This window comes from Hippoglossus hippoglossus, chromosome 13 (genome assembly GCF_009819705.1).
Source record: "Hippoglossus hippoglossus isolate fHipHip1 chromosome 13, fHipHip1.pri, whole genome shotgun sequence".
Classification (NCBI taxonomy): Eukaryota; Metazoa; Chordata; class Actinopteri; order Pleuronectiformes; family Pleuronectidae; genus Hippoglossus; species Hippoglossus hippoglossus.
In genome coordinates, this window is record NC_047163.1 from 20,542,247 (window position 1) to 20,564,911 (window position 22,665).

At 40.3% G+C, this 22,665-nt stretch overlaps 1 long non-coding RNA gene across 2 annotated transcripts in view; it reads left to right on the top strand.

The window, feature by feature from the left end:
• Nucleotides 1-22,665, top strand: part of LOC117773243 — a 99,826-nt gene that overhangs the window by 46,919 nt on the left and 30,242 nt on the right. For both annotated transcript variants that reach the window (XR_004615885.1, XR_004615884.1), the window contains one exon: nucleotides 18,279-18,338. This is a non-coding gene — a long non-coding RNA (uncharacterized LOC117773243). The remainder of the gene's footprint in view (nucleotides 1-18,278; nucleotides 18,339-22,665) is intronic.

Genomic DNA, 22,665 nt, shown 5'->3' on the forward strand with positions numbered 1-22,665 from the left:
AGATGGTAAACTGAAGCCATAAAGAGATGAACAGGGTCAGCAACATTACTTAGACTGTGACATTCAAACTGTGATTGATTGGTATTAAGGTCCCAAAGTGAGTCAAGGAAACATTCCTCACACCATCCCCACCACCAGCAGTCTGGACTGTTGACACAAGGCAGGTTGGCTCCATAGATTCATGTTGTTGACTCCAGATTGCGACTCTGCCATCTACAGCCTAAGCAGAAATCCACATTCATCAGAGCAGACAACGTTTTCCAGGCTTCAACTGTCAAGTTTTGGGGAACTTGTACCCACCCGGTGTTGCTACATGATTGGTGACTTGCAGGATTCAGCAGGAATACTGGTTGATAATAAAATAGGTCATTCTTGTCAGTCAGTCTTTTAGTCACGCCTCTGTGCTACTGTTCCTCAACATGAGGTATATCTTTGGTGCTGCACATTTGCTGCAAATGTATTAAGTTATCGTTGTTGTACCTGTTGCTAAGCTCTCTGTTCTCTTGGGGCAAACTAGAGAACATCTTTCGATGTAATCACACCTGCTGCAATGCCCATCAACATGTAGATGTTCCAACTCATGATTACCCAGATTACTCCGTAGCCATTATTACATTACAAGTACTCAATACTAATGAACTGTACCACACCCATATTTAAACTCAGCCTCCCTTTTCCTAGAAGTTTGGATTGGGAGGTTTGGGGTATTAAGTTGCAATCTGCACTCTAACCACTAGTTGCTACTAAATCCAACATTCTACACACCGAGCCCCCTCAATTGACTCAAAAATAGCTGCTGCTCCCAGGTGCTATAAGCAATCGCTGCTACACTTTCCCTGTTGACTAAAGATAGTTTCAGCAGGGTTATGCCAGTTATATGTTGGGTAGGGCAAAATGAAAAGAAATGCGCTCAGGGTTTGGTTGCTGACTTCAGGCTAGTTCACAGTTTCCAGGTCTATTGGGGTCACTAAGGGAACATATGTGTGCACGTTCGTATCCCAACCAAAGGTTTTGACCAATATGGACAATATGAACTAGAAGTTTACAGACTGCACATTCACTAGAAACATAAACTGTTTAGTTAATTAATGTAAGTATTTTATTCCCTGTGGTTGGTCCTAGTCTCATGAAAAGGTCAAACCACTTTCCTGAATTGAACTTGTTCATGTGTGGCACTGTGGTGAGGTGGTTAGTACTGTTCGAATCCCGGTTCTGTGTGGGCTTTACGTGTTCACTGCCCAAAGACATGCTGATTGGGTCTCGGTTAAGACTCTAAATTGACTGCAGGTGTGAACGGTTTGTCTATGTACGTTCTTTGTCTATGCAATGCAGTGGCTACCTGCCCAGGGTGGACCACACATTTTACCCAATGCCAGCAAATACCAAAGACAACAAACAAAAGATGTCTTCCTCTTGTTCACAGGAGGCAACAATCAATCTGTATATGGCAAACCTTGATTGTATGTATGTACAGTTACACACACTGTTCTTGTACAAGTGCGTAGCCAGTCTGCATCCATGTCTGCACTGAAGTATGGTGATGAGGATGATCCACAGTTATTATTGCTGGATTTGTTTTTTTTTGGCAGATTTTTAAAATGTTACATAAATTATTTTTACGAAAAGGGAAAAAGGGAGGGTCTTTGTTTCCATTTTGATACAGCGCATATTACTGTGAAATCTCTGTGTGATATGTTTGCACAGAGATGTGAGCAGGGTGGAGGAGGGGTTAGGGCTGCCAGACTGATACACTAACACAGAGAGACACTTCTCTCCTAACAGTTCATCTTCACCTCCTGACAGAACCTGCTGGTGAGGATGACCTGACCCACATAAAGCAGCATGCACTCTCTCTCACATACACACACACATACACACACTCAATGACAACACAGACAAACTTACATTGACTTACATCCGTGTCATGGAGATTTCTCTTATGTATGTCATAAGAGTAAATCAAATTTTGAGCTTCTGAAGCGATGTTCACAAATAATGTTACAGCCTGCAGTTGTATATCACCTTTGTGTGCATGTAAAAAAATGTCATTAATGTATGTGAAGGTGTAAATTTTGCTCTGTAAACCTGCTTGGAGACATTTTCCTTATCTTGCTGGGCTGTGCTTAATCACATTGAACCTATGGCATATTACATTAGTGCTGCATGAAACGTATGTAAATTATTTATAGAAAGTATATTCAGGATTATCATCTTCATGCTCGACTGCACCTTCAGACTATTGCAAACATAGAAGCAATGGGTCAACTTCATTTGAAACGTCTGTTATATATCACTTGTCTCCCTGCCACAGCCATGGTGCACGCGCAGAGCAGTACACCCTGGGGACCAGCTCTGGTGTGCGGGACTGTAGGACTGCTTCCCGTCCCCAGTTGCTGACTTTACAAGTGGCAATGGCCCTTTTAAGGTCTGTCACTGAAATATAGTTCATACATATCTTAACAAATATGTCCTGTTATTGTTTCCTCGTTAACATAAGTTACATGCAGCACCAATGTCGGAGGTTTTAAATGTGACTAAGCACAGCACAGCAATAACAGTATCACATTACCTGAGTTGCAGGTCCGTAAAGCAGGCACCAGTTTGGACAGGATCCAATCAACAATCATTGTGATGTAACTTCAATGGTGGTCCAGAATCAGATTTTGCTGACTTTGCTTTAGAGTATTTAGCTCCAGTTAGCATCATATCTTGGCAAACATTAGCCATTAGCAGATGCCTGGAAGGGTTTGGCCAATCAAAGGCATAACAGTGGTGGGTCTCTTTGGCTAGTAGTGTGGGCAATGAACTGATTAGCTGATCAGCAAAATGTGTGCTTCTAACTTCTTAGTCACATGCTAAGATGTTTATTTGTGGGTCAGTCTCTCAGACTTTGTGCAACATTAGTGTTTAAATTTGAATTACACATACACAAAATATTTCTCAAATGTGCAAATGATATCTCTCTGCACAAACATGTTTCACACCTGCAAACAATATTTATACATCCGCAAGACTTCATCACACATTTACTAACAGTTTTTGAGCATTCAAAATGTGCAATATTTTGTGTAATGTCCTACACAAAAGTTGACAAACAACATTAAAGTTATTTGTTAGCATCATTTCACAAGCTAACCCTATCCCAATGACCCACATTAGAGTCCATATAACCTTAACCATAACCTAAACCTAATCTTAATCTAACCTTAACCTAACCTTAAAACAACAATTCAATTTAAAATATCATGATTGACATTGTGAGAACTTGTCCCCATATGTAAGACAAGTCCCAATAGTATTACTGTGTATATAGATTAAAGGGATAGTTCACCCAAAAATGAAAATTCACTCATTATCTACTCACCCCTATGCCAATGGAGGGGTGGGTGAAGGGTTTGAGTCCAGAAAACACTTCTGGAGTCTCAGGGGTAAACTTTGTTAGAGCAGAATCCGATATAATTGAAGTCAATGAGTCCTTCTTCAGACGTAATAAAACAACAGAAAACATGCCTCCATACTGCTCGTGTGGTGTCATCCAAGTGTCCGCAAGCCCCGACATTCATTTTCGACTCGGAACGAGGTCATTTACACCAACAGAGCAGTATGTTTTTTCTGTTGTTTTATTACGTCATAATAACGGCAATAACGTGGGGAGTAGATAATGAGTGAATTTTTCCATTTTTCAGTGAACTATCCCTTTAAGGTCCCCTCAACATTAGTAATACCTGCCCCCTCAACACACACATATGCTGCTTTCAGAAATGCACTGAACTCCAGAGTTTCTGTGGACTTACTCTGCCTGGCCCCCTATAGTATACAGTCAGCAGAAGTCAAAGTGAGAACACAGCAGGAGTTCCCCCCCTTCATCCATCGAGAGCGAGTGTGGGAGTTGATGACGCTTCTTAAATGCGACATACACAAAAATAAAAAAATTTTATAAAAAAAAGAAAGAAAACAAATTGGTGTCACACACGAATAAGTCGTAGACGAAGATGTCAAGAAGTGGTGATAAGAGCCAACGCAGTTTTCGATGTGCCGTAAACACCTGAATCCTGCGGAATACACATACACACACAAACACACACACACACAAAACCCCCTCACTTTCTAACTTGAAACTTAAGATGCATGCGCAAGATGATCTGCAGTGAAGCTGCACTCGAGAGATACAACACTGATGTATGAGACAGATGCAACTTTCAGTCCCCAACAGCCTTGAACCTGCAGCCTTGCTCTGTCTGGTATGCATGGAGCATACACATTTGTGTGTGTGTGTGTGTGTGCATGTGTGTGTATGTGTACTGTACTGTATGTGTGTGTGTTGCAGTAATAGAACAAAGGATCCTTTTGTACAACAGGCCTGTGGCTGCAATGTCTCCTCCACAAACATATTGTATGTTCATGTGTGCTGTCCACATGTGTGTTTCCTTGCTTACTGTTTATCAGGAGAGAGCTGTGTTGTAGTTCAGTGTGTTTGCGTCCCAGTGGAGCGCAGCTCTCGCCCCGGGCTCGGCTGACTTTAGGCCTCCTGCTTTTTGTCAGACCCCACTCGCCTCTCTCTCCTCTGGCTATGATCTACTAGACTTCTGCTGCAGCTAATGGTAATCCTCATCCTGACAACTCCCTAAAACAGCTACACTCGTGCTGTCGTTGACGGCAAGATTTTCAGAGACAGTCAAAGATAAACAAAGAAAAACATTGAAATGGGCTGACAGAAAACAAATTGGTGTAAAATATAGACTTCTTGGAGAGGAAAAAAACTGTGATGAGTCTTACTATACAAAACATTTCCATTAAAAGTAGAAATGTAAAATTGGAGTACATTGCACGAACACTTTTGCAACAGAAATGTTGTATGAAGTAACACTAGCATCTTAGGAAACTTCCCAGCATGCATTGTCTGAGAATTCAAACTCTCACTTATTTTCTTTGTAGTTTTAGCAAAAACAGACATGATGGAAACTCGCTCGGTGTCTAAAGTTTTGGTTGTTTCTTTTCATAATAAAGTCAGCGATGAATTATCTGGGAAATGTAGTATAAAGTCAGTGGGAGCAGCATTGCATGTTCTCTTTGGAATGACTCTGGTACAAAATGGCTAGAACAGCTTGAGTCAAATGACTTTTTAAACTAAGAAATGTAAAAGGAAACAAATATGTGTGTAGTGGTTGTCTCTGTGACCAAACAGCAGCATTAACATCACATCTTCAGTTTATTGAAGTTGTTTTATCAAGTTAACTTAGTGTGTGAGCCGGGGCGGGACATCTCAAAGTCTCTCACCAGCCACCCAACTTTACCAAAGTTTAAAGTTTATATTACTTGAGAAAGGTACAGATATGTGTTGAGCAGCTTTGTATCTCCCATCATGCTGCAGGAAATATGCTGGGCACACCAACTGGGCTCATCGATGAGCATGTGATCCTCTTAATTACACACATGATGGAGGAGAAAAACTATAGGGAGGGTGGACCTGCTCTAAAACTTTCATCATGAACTCCAATACTTTAGTGTGTTTGTCAGTGCGGTCTTTGTTTAGACAAGGAGAGCCGAGCCCTGAGAACAGCAGGCTATTAGGGCCTGCTGCAGAGTGTGATACTGATGGCTATGGATACCATATGGCACTGGGAACCAGATACAACACCAACAAACGCAGGACACAGGGATGAGCAGACACAGACGATGGGATTACATAGGCAGTATTCCATATGTGTGTGTATGCATATTTTTGATCCCCCATGGTTGTAGGTGTACGTGTCTGTACAGTGCGGTATGTGTGTGCAGCTGAGCACGTGTAGCTTACAGCGTTCACCACCAAATATCAGACCTTTTTTTCTTAAACAAATGTAATGTCAGGTGATACTTTGAGCTGAAAATTCTTCGCATCACTGCTACAGAGAAAGTACAAGGATGGATATGGATATAATATTAATGAGAGTGAGAGTAACGGACATTCACCCCTGACTCATGGCACTTCAATGTAGCTGTTAGCATCAAATTCTTAATTCACAATGCAAGTGTCAAGACATGAGAAGGTAATGGACAAGTGGACAGCTCTTACAGGTGTGAACACACAAACCAAGGAGCCATGTGAGATTCACATTGAGAGGTGGTCTGGGATGCTAATGGCCACATTTGCGTGAATATTTACTGACAATATATCCAACAATATCACAACAAAAAACATTAAATTCTCCAGCATGTGCAAGTTTTATCTGTATGCATTTCCTTAACTTTTCTTTATGTATCAATCTCATACTCTATAATTATAAAAACAAAACAATACAATTACAATTAAAATCAATAATTACTTATTTTACTTGTCCTTATTTTTATCCATCACTACTTTATAATGTCCATTTCCATCACAGAATCAAAACAGAAAAGTCTGTTCTGTAATCCCAATTATGTGGCTAAAGTTTCTCAAAGTCACTGAGTCCGCAAACTCCTGCCTTACTTGAATGTATTCAAAACTTGGACTGGCCCTGCATGGTTTTCCAACACCTTTGAGACTGGAAGTGCTGAAACACTTTGTTTTTAATTCAAAAGTAAATCACACCTGCGCTAAATTCCTTCACTGCACTGATCATATCACATATGTTTTTATCTCAACCTTGCGTCTGTAGGGTCAAGGGATTAATTTTCTGTTTTACATCCGTCGGGATGCAAGATCAAGTAGTCACTCAGCATCAGAAATTTGAGTGGTATCCTCCTCCCTCAATTCCATGAAAGCCTTGATTTCCCCCTGCAAGGAAAGAGCTGTAGTATCTTACCCCCACTTAGCCATCTGATTTCAGTTTGGAGGAGGAGATCCTATACTCCGCAGAACATTCCTTCAGTAACAGCTTGAAGCTCCTGTGTTGCTTCGCCTTTGCTCAAATGGAGATCATCAATTTAACAACAGCTGTCAGGACATGATCAAATCCCATAACCTTCACACAAATAAGTCCGGGCCCACTTTACAGTGGGCAACATGTCCTGAGTGACCTGTCATTGCTTGTCCTTCATTAATTGTTAAAGACAGCAGCTTTCCAACAAAGATCTTTTGTTCCACAAAGCTGAACACCTAGAACCTTAACATTCTTAGTTCATATCGGGCTGGGAAAGAAAACATGAACTTCTTGGTTCTATTCTAGAACTAAGAAAACCCTCATACAAATCCTACTGATATTTGTAATACCTAAAAATCTACCCTTGAAACAGAGTCCATATCTCATGCTTTATACATCTATATAAGAAGTACAGATTCTGTTTTAAATACATTCTCATGTCATTGTCTACTTCGTAATTGTGCTTTCTGGTGGCCATAAACACCATTTTCCAAAAGCTGTAAACATTCACAGAAGATATGTGATGGTTCAATGATGAGATAGTCAAAGGGTCTCATTAGATGAGACTGAATGCTGTAGGTTTTTTTGACAGTGGAGAACAAAACCAGAAAGATAAAAACTTCATTAACTTAATTTTATGGATTGTGTTGACAAATAGGGTGTGCTACGTACTCAGTGCAGTGCTTGTGCCTACAAAGTTTTGTTGTTTAACAACATGATCTAGGATGCTTATTTATAGAATGGACATTTCAGTATCAAGTATCATCTGATGTGGATCTTGATGTATCTTAGAAAAGCTATACTGAATGCAATAATTTATGAAAGATTGTACTGAGTACTGAGTTATAGAAGCAGGTGAAGAAATCGTCAACACTCCACCCTATAAAGATAATTATTACGAGATACTCCAAAGCTTATTTAGCGACAGTCCGACAGCTTCCAGGGTTGTGCCATAACAAGACAAGGAGAGATGAGTACTATTTGGTTGACTGAGTTGAAGTACTGGGCTCACCTTGAGGCCTTCTAGAACCACAAGGCATCCAGCTGCTGGTGCTCTACTTCAGCTACTTCGCAGATGGGTCCATCGACTGTTCAGACAGATTCCCATCCGTTTTCCATTCTAAGAGTGGTCAGACCAAACATAACCATTTATCTGAATGGGTTTGATACAATAACTGACAGGAGCACTGTTGAAGCATTTTCGTCAACAACCAAGATGGCTGCCACTAATGTGGAGAGGTCTGTTGATCCGTTATTGCCACAGTTAATTTTTTTATATTTTATCTCGATTGGTGGTAGGTCTATCTACTTACAGTGAAGGAAATAAGTATTTGATCCCTTGCCGATTTTGTAAGTTTGCCCACTGACAAAGAAATGAACGGTCTATAATTTTAATGGTAGGTTTATTTTAACAGTGAGAGACAGAATTTCAAATAAAAAAATCCAGAAAATCACAAAATATAAAAGTTATAAATTGATTTGCATTTGATTGAGGGAAATAAGTATTTGATCCCCTACCAACCAGACAGAATTCTGGCTCCTATAGACTAGTTTGATTAGTCCTCTCGCTTTAAGAAAGTACTCAGAATCTCAACTCATTATCTGTATAAAAGACACCTGTCTACAGAATCAATTAATCAGATTCCAACCTCTCCACCATGGGCAAAACCAAAGAGCTGCCTAAGGACGTCAGGGACAAGATTCTAGACCTGCACAAGGCTGGAATGGGCTACAAGACCATCGGCAAGCAGCTTGGTGAGAAGTAGACAAATTTTGGTGTGATTATTCGGAAATGGAAGAAACAAAAAATTACCATCAATCGCCCTCGGTCTGGGGCTCCATGCAAGATCTCACCTCGTGGGGTATCGATGATCATGAGAAAGGTGAGGGAATTAGCCCAGAACTACACGGGAGGAACTTGTTTATGATCACAAGACAGCTGGGACCACTGTCACCAAGAAAACCATTTACCAATGGTTTTCTTGGTGACACACTACGCCATAATGGATTAAAATCCTGTAGCGCTTTTCTCTGCTAAGGGGACAGGACGACTTCACCGCATCGAGAGGAAGATCGACGGGGCCATGTACCGTGAAATCTTGGGCGACAACCTTCTTCCCTCAGCCACGACATTGAAAATGGGTCGTGGATGGGTCTTCCAGCACGACAATGACCCAAAACATATGGCCAAGGGAATAAGGGAGTGGCTCAAGAAGAAACACATTAAGGTCATGGAGTGGCCTAGCCAGTCTCCGGACCTTAATCCCATAGAAAATCTGTGGAGGGAGCTGAAGCTTCAAATTGCCAAGCGACAGCCTCGAAACCTTAAGGATTTGGAGAGTATCTGCAAAGAGTGGAGCAAAATCCTTCCTGAGATGTGCGCAAACCTGGTGACCAACTACAAGAAACGTCTGACCTCCGTGCTTGCCAATAACAGTTTCTCCACCAAGTACTAAGTCATGTTTTGCTAGGGGATCAAATACTTATTTCACACAATCAGATGCAAATCAATTTATAACTTTTATATGATGTGATTTTCTGGATTTTTTGGGGGATATTCTGTCTCTCACTGTTAAAATTAACCTACCATTACAATTATAGACTGTTCATTTCTTTGTCAGTGGGCAAACTTACAAAATCGGCAAGGGATCAAATACTTATTTCCTTCACTGTATGTCCACAGGCAGTTTGGTCTGTGACCATAGATAATGCCTATTGCAACGTTAAAATTAACCGAGAAGTTTAAGACCCCTGGTTAATGTGATAGAATTATCGACCTGCTCTGGGTCATGGTTATGGTTCATTACCTCCTCCAAGGAGGTTGCTGTTTGTTGGTCTGTTAGAAGGCTTAGCCCAAAACTACTGAACAGATTTTCTGAGTAGATTTGATTAACATAAGGGGACTCCTTATGAGTCGGCCTAAGGTGTCCTGGGATCTCCTCCCAGACCTGGATCAGGGCATCAGTGAGCTCCTGGACTCCTGTAGCGATACTAAACCGATACATAACGTCCCATAGGTGCTCAATTGGATTTACGTCAGGGAAATGTGACCGCCAGTCAATGGCATCAATGCCTTCATCATCTGGCAATCGCTCTGAGGATTTCATCTAAAAGCAGTCAGGGAACCGTTGGTCCGTGCGACCCTCCAAGGATATGCATTCCCAGACCATCACTGACCCACCACATAACATTCACCACGGCGTCTCCACAATCTTTCAAGCCTGTCACATGGCTCAGTATGAACTTGCTTTCATCTGTAAAGAGATAAGGGTGCCAGTGGTAGACCTGCCAAATTCTGGCAGATGCCAATCGAGCTGCAAGGTGCTGGGCTGTGAGCACAGCTCCCACTAGAGGACGTCGGACCCTCATGCCACCATCATGGAGTCTGTTTCTGACAGTTTGGTGTAACAGTCTCCTGGTATCTCCTCCATGCTCTTGAGACTCAAGACAGCAAAACTTCTTGTTCTTGAGCGCACCTACGGATGTGCCATCCTGGAGGAGCTGGACTACCTGTGCAACCTGACTGGGCTGCAGCTACCGCCTCATGCTACCAGTAGTGACAAGGACACTAGCAGAACACAAAACTAGAGAAGAATCAGTCAGGAAGGAGAAGGAGAGAGCAATCTGACTCTCCGTTACACCTGTTGTCCCTTTATTTGCACCAAAGCAGGTTTAAATGATTTAGAATCACTTGTGCTTCCTAAATGGACAGATTGACATGCCTGAAGTTTAACTGACTTGGTCTTATACTGTGACGATTAAGTCTAAGATTAAGTGTAATATTTTTGAGCAGTGTAGTTTATTCATTAAATCCCTCCCATGGATTTGCTTTATTTGATTATATGAAAATCTGATCGGAAGGCTTCTCTGTGAAAGTTTTTTTTCTTTTAAATATATTTTGGGAAGTTCTGGTATGATTGTCCTAAAACCAGCTTGTAATCACTGAGCACACTGTAGCTACTTGTTTAGAATTTAAAAGAAAAAAAGACACTGCCTCATGCTGCTGTCCTAGAATTTTTCTTCTAACTGCTGCTGTGTATTCTGTTTGAAGCCCAGGCTTGACAGCTTCATTTGTGAAGTGTCTCAATTAGGCAGAATATTTCTGCTGACATATCTCGACGCCCAGACTGTCTGACTGGAACATGAAAGCCCAGACTTAAGGAAGTCATCACACACCTCGGCAGAGAGAGACAGACACACGCCCACGTACACACACATACACAGACACACACGCAAACACACACGCAAACACTAAAAATAGAGGAAGCTATCCTGCTAACGCTAGTTAATGCTCCTCACCCCAGACAGCTGGATTTGCATATCTTTAAAGTGCTTTTTCTCTCCTCCCTCCTCTGCGTTTCTTCTTTTTCTCTGTCCGTCCCTCTGTTATGTGTGAAACAGTCTGCTCTCTTGAAGGAATTCTCAGGAGGGTTTGCAGTGGAGCATTTTGTGTCAGAAAAGCAAGAAAAAAGCAGACTGAACAGAAAAAAACAATTGCGGTAATTAGATACCCCCCCCCCCCCACACACACCACTCGACCACACTCTGTCTCAGGTCTTTCAGGCCACTGTAATAGTCTCCATCTGGTTTGAGAGGAGGGAAGAGAAAGATATTAAGTCCCTGGGCTGTATAGGACAGCCATCTGGGCCGGACCACTCCCACTACTCGGAGGCCACTTCTGCACTCTCCTAACGGACCAGCCAACCGGCCCAATGGCCCCAGCTACATGCCATGAACCCATGTCTGTAACAATAACTATAGATTGGCCTTGCTTGCCCCATTAAGCCCCTGTGATTCTTCCAATAGTCAGTGTTGCAGTCAGTAAATAGGCTGTGTCACTCCGCTAGCAGGCTGGAGCAGCACCAATTGGAGTTAAGCCAAAATCCAGTGTATGTATTAATCTCAGGGGACGTATTTGTCCTCTTCCTGTCAGGCCTCCATCACCAGGATTGGAAGATTTGAAATCCAACCATGACCCTGACATCAGCTATCTAAAACCCAAAGCATGTGGTTGGTAGAGCATCCTGAGGGTGCAGCCTGGAGTAAGCCCTGACTTGAAGGTTCATTTCAGGGAGATTTGTCCCAAAATGGCACCAATGTCAATGTATGAACATACTAATGCAGTTATTTCTTATAATAAATATTATCATTCCAATTATGATACACCTACTTTACACAGACAACTAAAATTCCTTTTGTTTCAAACTTTAAAACCAATATTTTGTATTTATCAATTTAAACCACAATGGAGAATATTAGTTGAAAATTCGCAGCCCTTCTATAGGCACTAAATTAACAAGTCCAACAAGGATGGCATTAGTTGAGTTTTAGTCATTAAAAAACATATTTTGGGGAGTTTAAGAAAACATTGAGGTTTGGGATGATTGTAGCCATATTTAAAGACAACATGTGTTATGTTTGAAAATTCTATAACTTCCAGATTCATGCTAATTTGCATCCTAAACCTTGGTAATCAAGTAGGAATTTGTGTAATATAGCAAACATCTGTAGCAAAAATCAACCCACCAAGGTTCATTGAGATAAATGGGCTGAAAGCCACACATAGACAACACTAGATGATTTTTTACAAACTTGTTAATAGAATTATTTTAACGCTGCAATCACTCAAAATGTTACTGCTGTAATAACAGTTTTTTTAAATGGCTGTTTTATTATGGTTGTGCAGTACCGATATTGTCAATGACATTTTTGCCACACACAAAATGAGCCTGGTCTTTTGAATGACTGAATGCAAGCTAAATGTCCACCAGTGAATTTAGTTGGTTATTTGGGCTTGAGTAACATTTGCTGATATGACACGACAAGACTTGCGAGCAGGTAACATCTGTCTGGTACTTAGCTTGTATTGTATGCAAAATATAAATTAATCCAAAATATTTGAATGGTAGTGTATAAACAATTTTAAACAAAGTTCAGAATTAAATTGTCTGTTGTCAGTGATGTTAAATATATCTTCTACAATTTCCGTCTGTTGTAAAAACAGCATGTTCCATTTAACTGAAGGCGAAAATGTTGACATCAGACACCTCTGCAAACCTCCAGTCTTAATTATCTTATCTGTCATTTTGTGGCTAATTTTCACTTGTGTTTTTTTTTTACTTCAAATTAACTGGAGGAAATCTTATTTCATTTTGCCCTCAAACTAGAAAGGTCGACTACCAACAACTAACAAATGACAAAGTAAACACCAGAGTATAGGCCTTGATGAGGCATGTGATCAACACCTCCACTTATCACTCTTCATCAGATCACTGGCTGTGCTGTATTTTAGTTCATCAGGCTTGTGTTTCTGTCTAGCAAGCAGACTTGAGATGAAGCCATATAATAATAGATGGTAAATGCTTGACCAGACCACTTGAACCATGTTGAACTGAACACAAAACAGAGTCTAAGACCCTGAGCTTCTGCTGTTTATTTATTAAATAGCCCACAGTTAGTTGAAATGTCTGATAATGTAAACACAGCGTGACTTCCTTAAAAGCCCTGCATATATAAACAGGCCGTCCACAGAGAGCTAACTGTATACAGTAGATTCAGTCCTGCGATTTTAAATAAAGTGTCCTGTCATTAGAGTATAATTTTAAATAAAGTTGTGTCCCTGATAGATATCATCAGACTGAACTTGTTCAGGTTTTGTAAACATGCTACGTCTACACTCGGGGAAGGAGGGAGTTACAGGAGGAGCTTTGCCAGCGGTAAGAATCTCTTACTGTGGCTACAATAATCTCTTTTGAATCACACAGATAAATAAATCCGACAACAATATCAAGCTCCTCAGTATCTAAATACGACCTAGTAAAGATTATTATTATTCTGACCAATGACTCAAGACCCTTAAGTCTCAAATGCTCTATAATCGGGTTTATAATACGTTCAATCTCTTGTTTTGAAGACTGTTTTTGATACACTGATAGTAGGTGAATATTTATAGCATAATATTAGTGTATAATAGGAAGCGTCACTCATATCAGCTCATAAAAAACTACAGAGAATAATCTGTGGTTCCCCTCAGCTCTACAGAGCCAGACACATTTAGGTCACTTTTGGGGTTTCTGGTCACCATTCTAATCATTTTTATTTGAAGCCCCAGAAAGCAGCTGTTTTCTGTAAAAAAAAATTACTTCTCATAAATCAGCAGACAGACACAGTTTGCTGGTATGTTTCCCTTGAATTCCTAAGACTGTGGTGACCCGCCATATTCTAAATTGTCCTGCCACAGTTTCATAATGAACCCAAAACTTTTTAGCACTTCTCTTAATAACATAAACCTAAAGTTTTGCTCAGTTGCTGCATTAAATAGCTGTATGCAGCACTATTTGCGGTGCTATTTGCTGCATGCTTGATCGCTCTACCGCGCTGCCGTGTGCTCACACTATGGTCCAAAAACTTTTCACAGTGCAGACAGTGAGACCAAATAGTCTCAGCTGCAGTTCTGTGCCTACCCATAAGTGGCATGCAATGCAGTTTTCTCTGTCAGGTGAGAAATTATTTTTCACTCTTGAGCCTGTATAGTGCAAACTGACTGGAAATTTTTAAAGTAGTACTGTGATGCTGTACCAGTCAGTACTAATAAAGATAAGAACTGGACCATGAAGAACATTCATATTGCTGCTAGAAGTTAAATGTTCTTGATATTGCAGCAGCCATAACATTATTGGTTCTGCTTTCCCTTAATGTGAGCCATTTTTTCCCTGTCTTGTTGTTTTGGAGTGCAGCTCAATGCTGACTGAGCGGATGTAGAGAAAAATCTATCAGGAGATAAATATTTTAGCTATCATTTCAATCACCAGGCTCTTCTACTAACAGATACGTTTTTCATAGGATCTCAATTGGAATTCGAGAAAATGGATTGTAGCTTATTTGCTGCGGTGGTGAAATAGCAAAGAAAAGGTTGTCTCTGCCATGACAGGTAAAAAGTTGTGCGGGTCAACTTCAGTATCAGGAAATCTTATAGTAGAGTAACTTCACATGACATAAACCTGCTCTTCTGACGATCCTGCGCTTGTGCAGGATCGTCAGAAGAGCAAGTTACCTGATAAAAGTGCTTGCATGGTGAAAATATACATATATGTAACAAGGCTAGGGGAGGGGGTAATATTGCATGAAGAAAATCCTCAGAATTTCTATAAAGAAATACATTTATGAGAGGAACACTGAGTTATTCTCTTTGATTAAGTTAAAAATTTGCTATAAAAAAATCTGAAATACTTGGAAGAACGTCACAGCTGTACTAGGAAATAACATCTCAAAGGAATAGTACTTACTGTTGTCACGGAGACACCTGCAGTCAATGACCTAGTAAGATTAATTTATTTTACAATGGTTAAAGATTTATTAATAAGATGAAGGGTCTGGCAGACAAAGGCTGGGAGCAAAGGAATGGTGGTTTGCTGGCTGAGCTGTTAGACAGCGAGACTGGATGACTGGCCAGTGCACTGAGGAGTGAGTTAGGGGGCAGACTGACGAGGCAGGGGGTTGAGTGAAGCTGCAGACTGAAGGCAGAGAGTCGTGAAGGCAAACAGGCAAACATGATCATGAAGCTTAGGGAAACAAAGGTCACTCAGACTACTTCCAAACTGCTGTTTTCACTTGAAAACGGTGTTTGCAAACTAAAATTATCGTTGTCTACACAAGCGTTATGGAGCGTTAGTAGTGTGGACAAAATCACATTCGAGTTGCCCTTAAATGGAACAAAAGATATCCTTGCATCTGTCCATTGTGTTCTAGTTCCTGATGCACAAAGTTGTATAGTTTTTGTTTTTACTAAGTTATGACTTTACAATCTCTGAGGATAGTTAAGTTTTTTCTTGTAATCTATAATGTTTGTCTCACAAATTTTTGCCTTTACAATCTCAGTGAATTTCTCAAATATTTCCTTGCAAAATCAGCCCCCTTCCTCTGCTCTGGGATTTTTGTTTTACCTACAATGTGTCCTCAGCTACATCACACACAGTTTGTTGATTCTCACCTCTAGTCTGCCTTTGGCCTTTGTGTGTCCAGTGTGTTTGACGTTGCCTCGGCCTGTCTTTCTGTCTGCGGTCTGTCACCCCTGACTGTCCCTCTCTGACTCACAGCAGTCATCTAAGCTATACAGCCGCTCAGCCAGTGGAAGAACGCTGGGCATGGTGCCAGTCAGCCGGCCAGGGCGCCAGTTGGGCAGTCCATCAGTACCATTAAAGACATGTTATCCACCCAAGTGTATCCGCCTGGCTCTGATCACCTGTCTGTCCCCTCTCCCCATGCTGCCCCCCAACTCACTCAGGGACCCTGGGTAAAGTGCACACAGTCCCCGTCTTGCTTTATCAGCATGGCTCCCAGGCATCCAGCCTGCTGCTTTAGGTCTCTTAAAACACATACACAAATAAATGAGGAGGGTGCTGGAAATAACTACTTTCTCATCTCCAGCCAAGGTGCCCTGCTGGTCAGGTCATTGTCTTTAAAGGGACAGGGGTCTAGAAAAAGCAGACCACTGCTGACCTCGACCCATTTTTTTCCCGGAAAGAATACAAAGTCAGCAAAGTTAATTCAGTCCTCCTGCAATACAAAATAGATTATATGTTCTCCAGAGGCTTAAAAGGACTATTTGTTTCCTGTTATGACTTGGTGCTTTTATCATCGCAGCTAAAAATACTGCTGTTGCTCTGCTGATTCAAAATACCGATTTATACTGTGTCTTGTCCTCATTCAATCTGCTTTAATTTAATAGTGGCTGCTTTAAGGATCTGCTGATATTGTGATTTTTGAGTGTCACAATTCTAAGGCAGATATTTTCAGCTATTAACCTTTGGTACACAAACACCAGTTCTAGCCCTTTTTGATCTGATTTTGGATCTAGACTTTGAAACCACTCTCTGAAAAGTGAGAAAAATAACACAAGGTAGAGTCTTAGATATCTAGAATGCATAAGTGTACCCTGCTGCCATGTGACCCTAACTAACATTAGCAGCGGAAAATGAAGGTTTTAAATTTCAATCAATGTGGACATAACTGTCACAGTGGTGTCCACATTTTGGCCCTCAAATACTCAACATATGGCAGCAATTATTTAAAAAAAGACACACGTAGTAGTCAGGTTTTGAGCCTAGAACACACGGGCAAATCAGTGACAGACGACATAACAACATCTGACAGAGGACTGGGAGTGACTGATGGGTGGACATTTTGAGCTGCGAGTGCTCAGCGAGGATTTGTAGATGACAGGTATGGACTTACTGCCTGTCAAAGACTCAGCACACACACACACACAGACTAAAGTTATAAAGGTAGATAGAGCAGTAGCAGCAGTAAACCAAATTAGTGTTACGTTATTCTGAAGCATGAAATATGAGAAGCTGTTCCATGTGTGTGTAGTTATAATGTAGTTAATTTAGCCAATGAATAAAACTAGCTTAGCTAACAAGAATACGGGCACTGGGTGGAGGAACATTAGATTTCGGGTTATTCCAGAGAGGAATTATTTATTTATTTTCTCTTCTTATATATTGGCTGCTATGGTAAGAATGATAGTCTTAAGGCCTCTGCGCATCGACAGCGATACAAATAAATTAAAAGGTGAATAATTCCGTGTATTCCGACTATTCACATTTAGTGCAATGCAATTTAGTGAATAAATTATAAAGATAATACTCCTTTTACCTAATGAAAAAAAAATAAATAAATGAAATGGGTTATTGATGAAGAGAGGAGCTGCTTCTTTCGGGAGCATAAACTGTGCCACAGCTTCTTCACAACACATGTCAGGTTGTCCAGACAGTTTGAAGAACTGCTACATCAGCTGGCACCGAGATAATAGTTTGTTTTGAGTATTTTATTTGAGGAATATCCCTTTTGTTCATATTTGCTCTGTTCATTTTCATTCAGGAGTTGGGCCGCCGTATAACGCAGTCCACAACATGCATTCTGATTACATGTCGGAATTGAACCCATGGCAAAAAAAATCGATCTGGGCCTGAAAAAATTCAGCTTTCTAAACCTTGCGAAAACTATCTCCTCATTCTACTATATCACTAATCTCTCGAGTTCCACCAAAAATGAATATGAAGTGAATTCTAAATAAAGGCCCTGACTTCTCAACAGGCAGCAGCTGTAGAAAGAAGAACTAACCCTGTGAGGTACTTCAGCATTGAAGAGTTTCTTTGGTGTCATTATTGGTGGCAGCTGAACGAGCTTTGTCTGCCAGTCTGTTGAACCTGTTCACAAATTATCATATGAGCTGGAGCCCTGTACAGTGACTGAAGGTCAAGTAGTTTTGAACAGATCAAAGGAGGTTTAACCCAAAGAACAACAGTCACGTTGAAGTTGTTCGTAAGAGAATCCTAATTTTCCTTCCATATGACTTAATGTGATTGAGTGTCTGATTTTAAAATGGATCAGGCCAGAGTTGGAAATTGGAGTATGGTCTCTTACTTAAACTGCAATTGTTTCCTTTCACAGCAGTGATCGTGGAAGACTCAACAGTTGAAGGCTGAAGGCATGTAATGGGATACGCAGAAGGTAAGGCAATTACCGTCACCATAGTTGTGAATCTCACTTTTTGCCTTTTTTTTAATTACACTTTCAGCAGAATCAGCCTTGACAGCTTGCACCTCATCCACCAACATGTAGGCGTTCATCATTGATTTTTAATACTGGCTAATGCAAATGTGAAAATGGTTTTCTTACTTCAACTTGAACCACACATCTCTCCTAATCAGAGGATGGGCCGATTTCTACAAAGATATATATAATATATTAGATTTCTGGTCCAAGTGTAAAAAAATCAAACCTGTGACAGCTCACAGGCAGGAACTCCTGCTGACATTTAAAAAAGAAGGGGAAACAGCTCAATTTGTGGTTAGCAATAGTAGGGTACATTTAAAGAAACAGCACTCTCCACTGTTTATCTGTTGCTGCTTCACGTGTTACCACATTTCTGCATTAAACATCCTTGTAAATGTTAACTTCTTCTTCACACACTTGGCTGGAGTGACTAGACTGATGAAACTTAAAGCTGGAGATTTGCCCATGTTTTTAGATCGGATAGTCCAGATATAGCATGAATGGGTGGCAGATTAGTCATAGATATAGTCCAAGCCTTGAACGTCAGCATTTTGTTTGATTAAACCATCAACTCTATGTAACCAGCCTAATTTTTTAATACCAGTGGAACTTTAAGTCTGATCTGAAGAGGTAGACAATTGTTCACATAGGACAAAAAGCAGCATTCTCATACCTTGTGCTTGTGGCCCAAAGGTGCTGCACCGTTCAAAGATTTGTTTACCTCATGTCAGCCGCATTCCCTGAGAGAAAGCAGAGAAGCACTAAACAGTTGAGGGTATTAGGCGCCCACATCATCTTGGGGAGCAATAGAGACAGTCGACTATTAGTCACATTTAAACTATTAACCATCTAAGTATAGGCTAGATGGAGGCAACAGTATGTTTGTCACATTGTAAGCACTCTATCCTGGAAAATGTCCGGTTTTGTAAAACAGTCGTATAAATGCATTTGTTAGCCGAACTAAAGCCGACCAGTAAATCTCATGGTATTCAGAAAACAATGGAACACTATGTAAATCTGGAACTACACTAAGCGAATATATCCATCACCACAAAACTAAAAACCACCACAACATAATACTGCACAACAAGATCACTACTGAACTTCCTGCTTGGTTATTGAAACACCGAACCTTTTACTGTTTTGAAAATGAGTTTCATAATGGTAATCTCGGTGGGTGTTAGTAGATTGGGTTAGAGGATGACTTTTTAAGCCTTTTTCTCTGTACTCTTTATAACGTGCTTTAGGATTTCACCCTAAGACTGTCCTTAACCATGATAGACGGCATTTGTCCTTTGTTACATCATCAGTGATCACCAGACAAGGACCTGGAGCAGCCTCATGTAATGGCAAGACAACAGGGACAAAGAAAGGGTAGTGTCACATTTTTGTGATGCGGCAAAACCCGCAAGGCCAGAGTGGTGTGATAGGTCAGGCCAGTGTCTGACTTTGAAAACCCTGTTTGCTGTCCATTTCCTACCAACAGTTGATCTTGGTTTCTTTTCAGTATTACAAATAATCCTCTAAATCATTACCAAATATGTGTTATACCTTAAACTAACCATATCTTAACCAGTGACATAGAAGAAAATGCTAATTTTATCATTGTTTTACAATTGCAGCGTTATCCTGTTGTTACACAAGGGAAACACTGTACAGATGAAACCAAATGTAACTCTTACGGAATTCATCACCTCCATCGTCAACTAATTTCAGAATCAGGATGAATTTCTGTCAAATCTCTTGTATATCTTCTGCAGTTTGAGGGCTGTCATAACCCCTGATTCATTTCTTCAGTGATCAAAGATCTAGCTCTCAGCTAATCAGATGGATTCCTTTGGTTGTCTCAGTGTAAGTCACCCCATCGTAAAAGATGAACAACTTTAGGGGTGTCACATCAGAAAACAGTCATATGACTCACTTTGGAAGGCAATGACAAATGACAGTAGTATTTACTTTGAAGGACTTCCTACCACTAATCCAACCCAGTCTCATCTCAAAACGTGTAATAGCTACGTTGGTCCACTGGGCAAAACACAACAATTTGAGAGGCCAAATTGTGAGATGCCTATGTTTTTGTCTGCCCATTGCTTTGCATTGGACTGTGCCCACGTCACGTGACTCTCAAATTCTCGTCTGCAAAAACGAAAACATGGCCGATGTTCCTTGTTTTTTCAGATAAAAATGTCATTTTATAACATAGTTTGGGCACTAAAATACATTTTGACAACATTTCTAGCGAGAAATTTGCCCTTTGCTAATCATACCAAAAACATTTAATTTGGACAAATCAGGTTCATCTTTATCTGTTGGATTTGAGGTTGTTTTGACTCATTTTTAAACTTAGATGGATTCAAATTTTCTTGATACTTCCTGTCTCCATGCATTTTTGTCATAATGCAGAGAAAAGAGACGACATGTACAGTATTCCTCGCTCACTTTGACCACCGCTTTTTCTGTTGCCTTGCACATCTCTTACTTTGAATAGTGTTCTGTAACAAGTCCCTGTCAGTCCATCAATATTTTATACACCTGCTACTTGCTATCAACATTATTTTAACCTTTATCATACATTTATTTGACAGTCAGTGGTTGTCAAGTGCTCTGCACTAAGCTGATCGCTGTCATTCCACTCGACTCTTTCTATGAAAGTTAATGTTAATCTAAACGCACTGGGGTATACTTCCTCCATCTTTCCTTGCCAAACACCTCTCAGTGGTATTGTGTGTGATGGCAAGCTGCAGCAGTTTTAGAGGAAGGAATCATTGTTCTTCTTGAGGGCTTAAAGAGCTCGAGGAAGTCATTGACAGCACTGTTCTCCCCCTTCCTTTCCTTCCTTCCTGTCTCCTTCTTTCTTCCCTCACTGTTATCATCAGTCTGTATGAAAGTGCATCACAATGTTCCCATATGGCTAAATACACCAGAGAACTCAAGTACTTTGCATGATAAATCATTCACAGTTGGAGAACAAGTGCCGTTGTAGAGCCCTCTCCACTGATACATTTAGTTTATATTATAAAGGGCTGATATGGGCCTTTTATAACAGTGCAGATCATGTGTTTAGTCTTATTCATTTTTTCATTTATTCATTGATTACATATTTACAGTATTGTAGAATTGATGGCTCTTTGTCTATAAGATCAGAATGATGCATTGCACCATTTTGTGTGTTCGACTGAAAGATGCATTGTTTTGGCTTACACATGAATTGGACTCCCAGTTTGCTGACAATTGTGGTCAGCCAGCTGTATTAAGAAACAATACTCAGAGCAGTTGGTTTTCTCAAGCTGAATTTTATAACTTGCGAATGGAGTAAATGTCAGGGCACAGCATAGAAAAGGTGTTTTTTATATTAAATTAAAAACCAACCAGCCAATAGGCCTACTAATAATTCAATATTGACAACAACTTATTACTATAGGTTTGACAAACTTTAACAGGAACCTCTTTAGTCCTGTCAGGAAAAGTAAAGTTGCTCTGCAGGAATACTCCAGGCATTAGTTCTGTTCATTAGGGCCAAACACCAAGCAGTGTGTGGACCCTGTTAAAGTAGCTAAAGGTGCTTGAAAACGCACAAATCTTTGTACAAGCTTCAGATTTGAAGATAGATGTCTCGTACAGGGGTGTTGCAAAAGTAAAAAAAAACCTACAATAAAACCTCAGAAACAAATCAACCTGTTTTGAATCGCCATTTGTGTCATACTTTATTTGGTGAGTCGAATGTAAATTCATTCATAATGCTGGATTGCAAAGCTTTTGAGTTTTCATTGAACATTGTGTCTGTGGATGAAATGAATGAATGAATATAAAACTTTCTAAGGAAGGCATTTCCTTGAAGTATTTGGCATAATGATATTGAAAAATACTATGATGTCGATAGATCTCAACTATTGCTGTGTAAGCCTTCAAAAATTATATTTCGCAGGGACTCTCTTCATCCCTGCATTACTCCCTCCCTGCATTGCTTCCAAATTTCTCTTCTCCTTGCCGACCCCCTCCCACCCTCTATTCTGTGATGCCCCTTTTACTATTCCCCCTGTGTTCCATGCAGAACAAAAACAGCAGTTTATTGTGTTAAGTGCAGCTTTACCCTTAAATATTTCAGAGAATTGTTGCTAATTTATGTATTCATTAAATTATGGCTACAAATAGAAGGTTGGAGAGCTTTTGGCTGACCAAAAATTATATTTCACCAACATACAAAATACATTTGTATTCAAAATAACAAGCAGAAATCTGTTATGTCCTCTTTTCTTTTAATAGACCTTTTTCACTGTCCTGT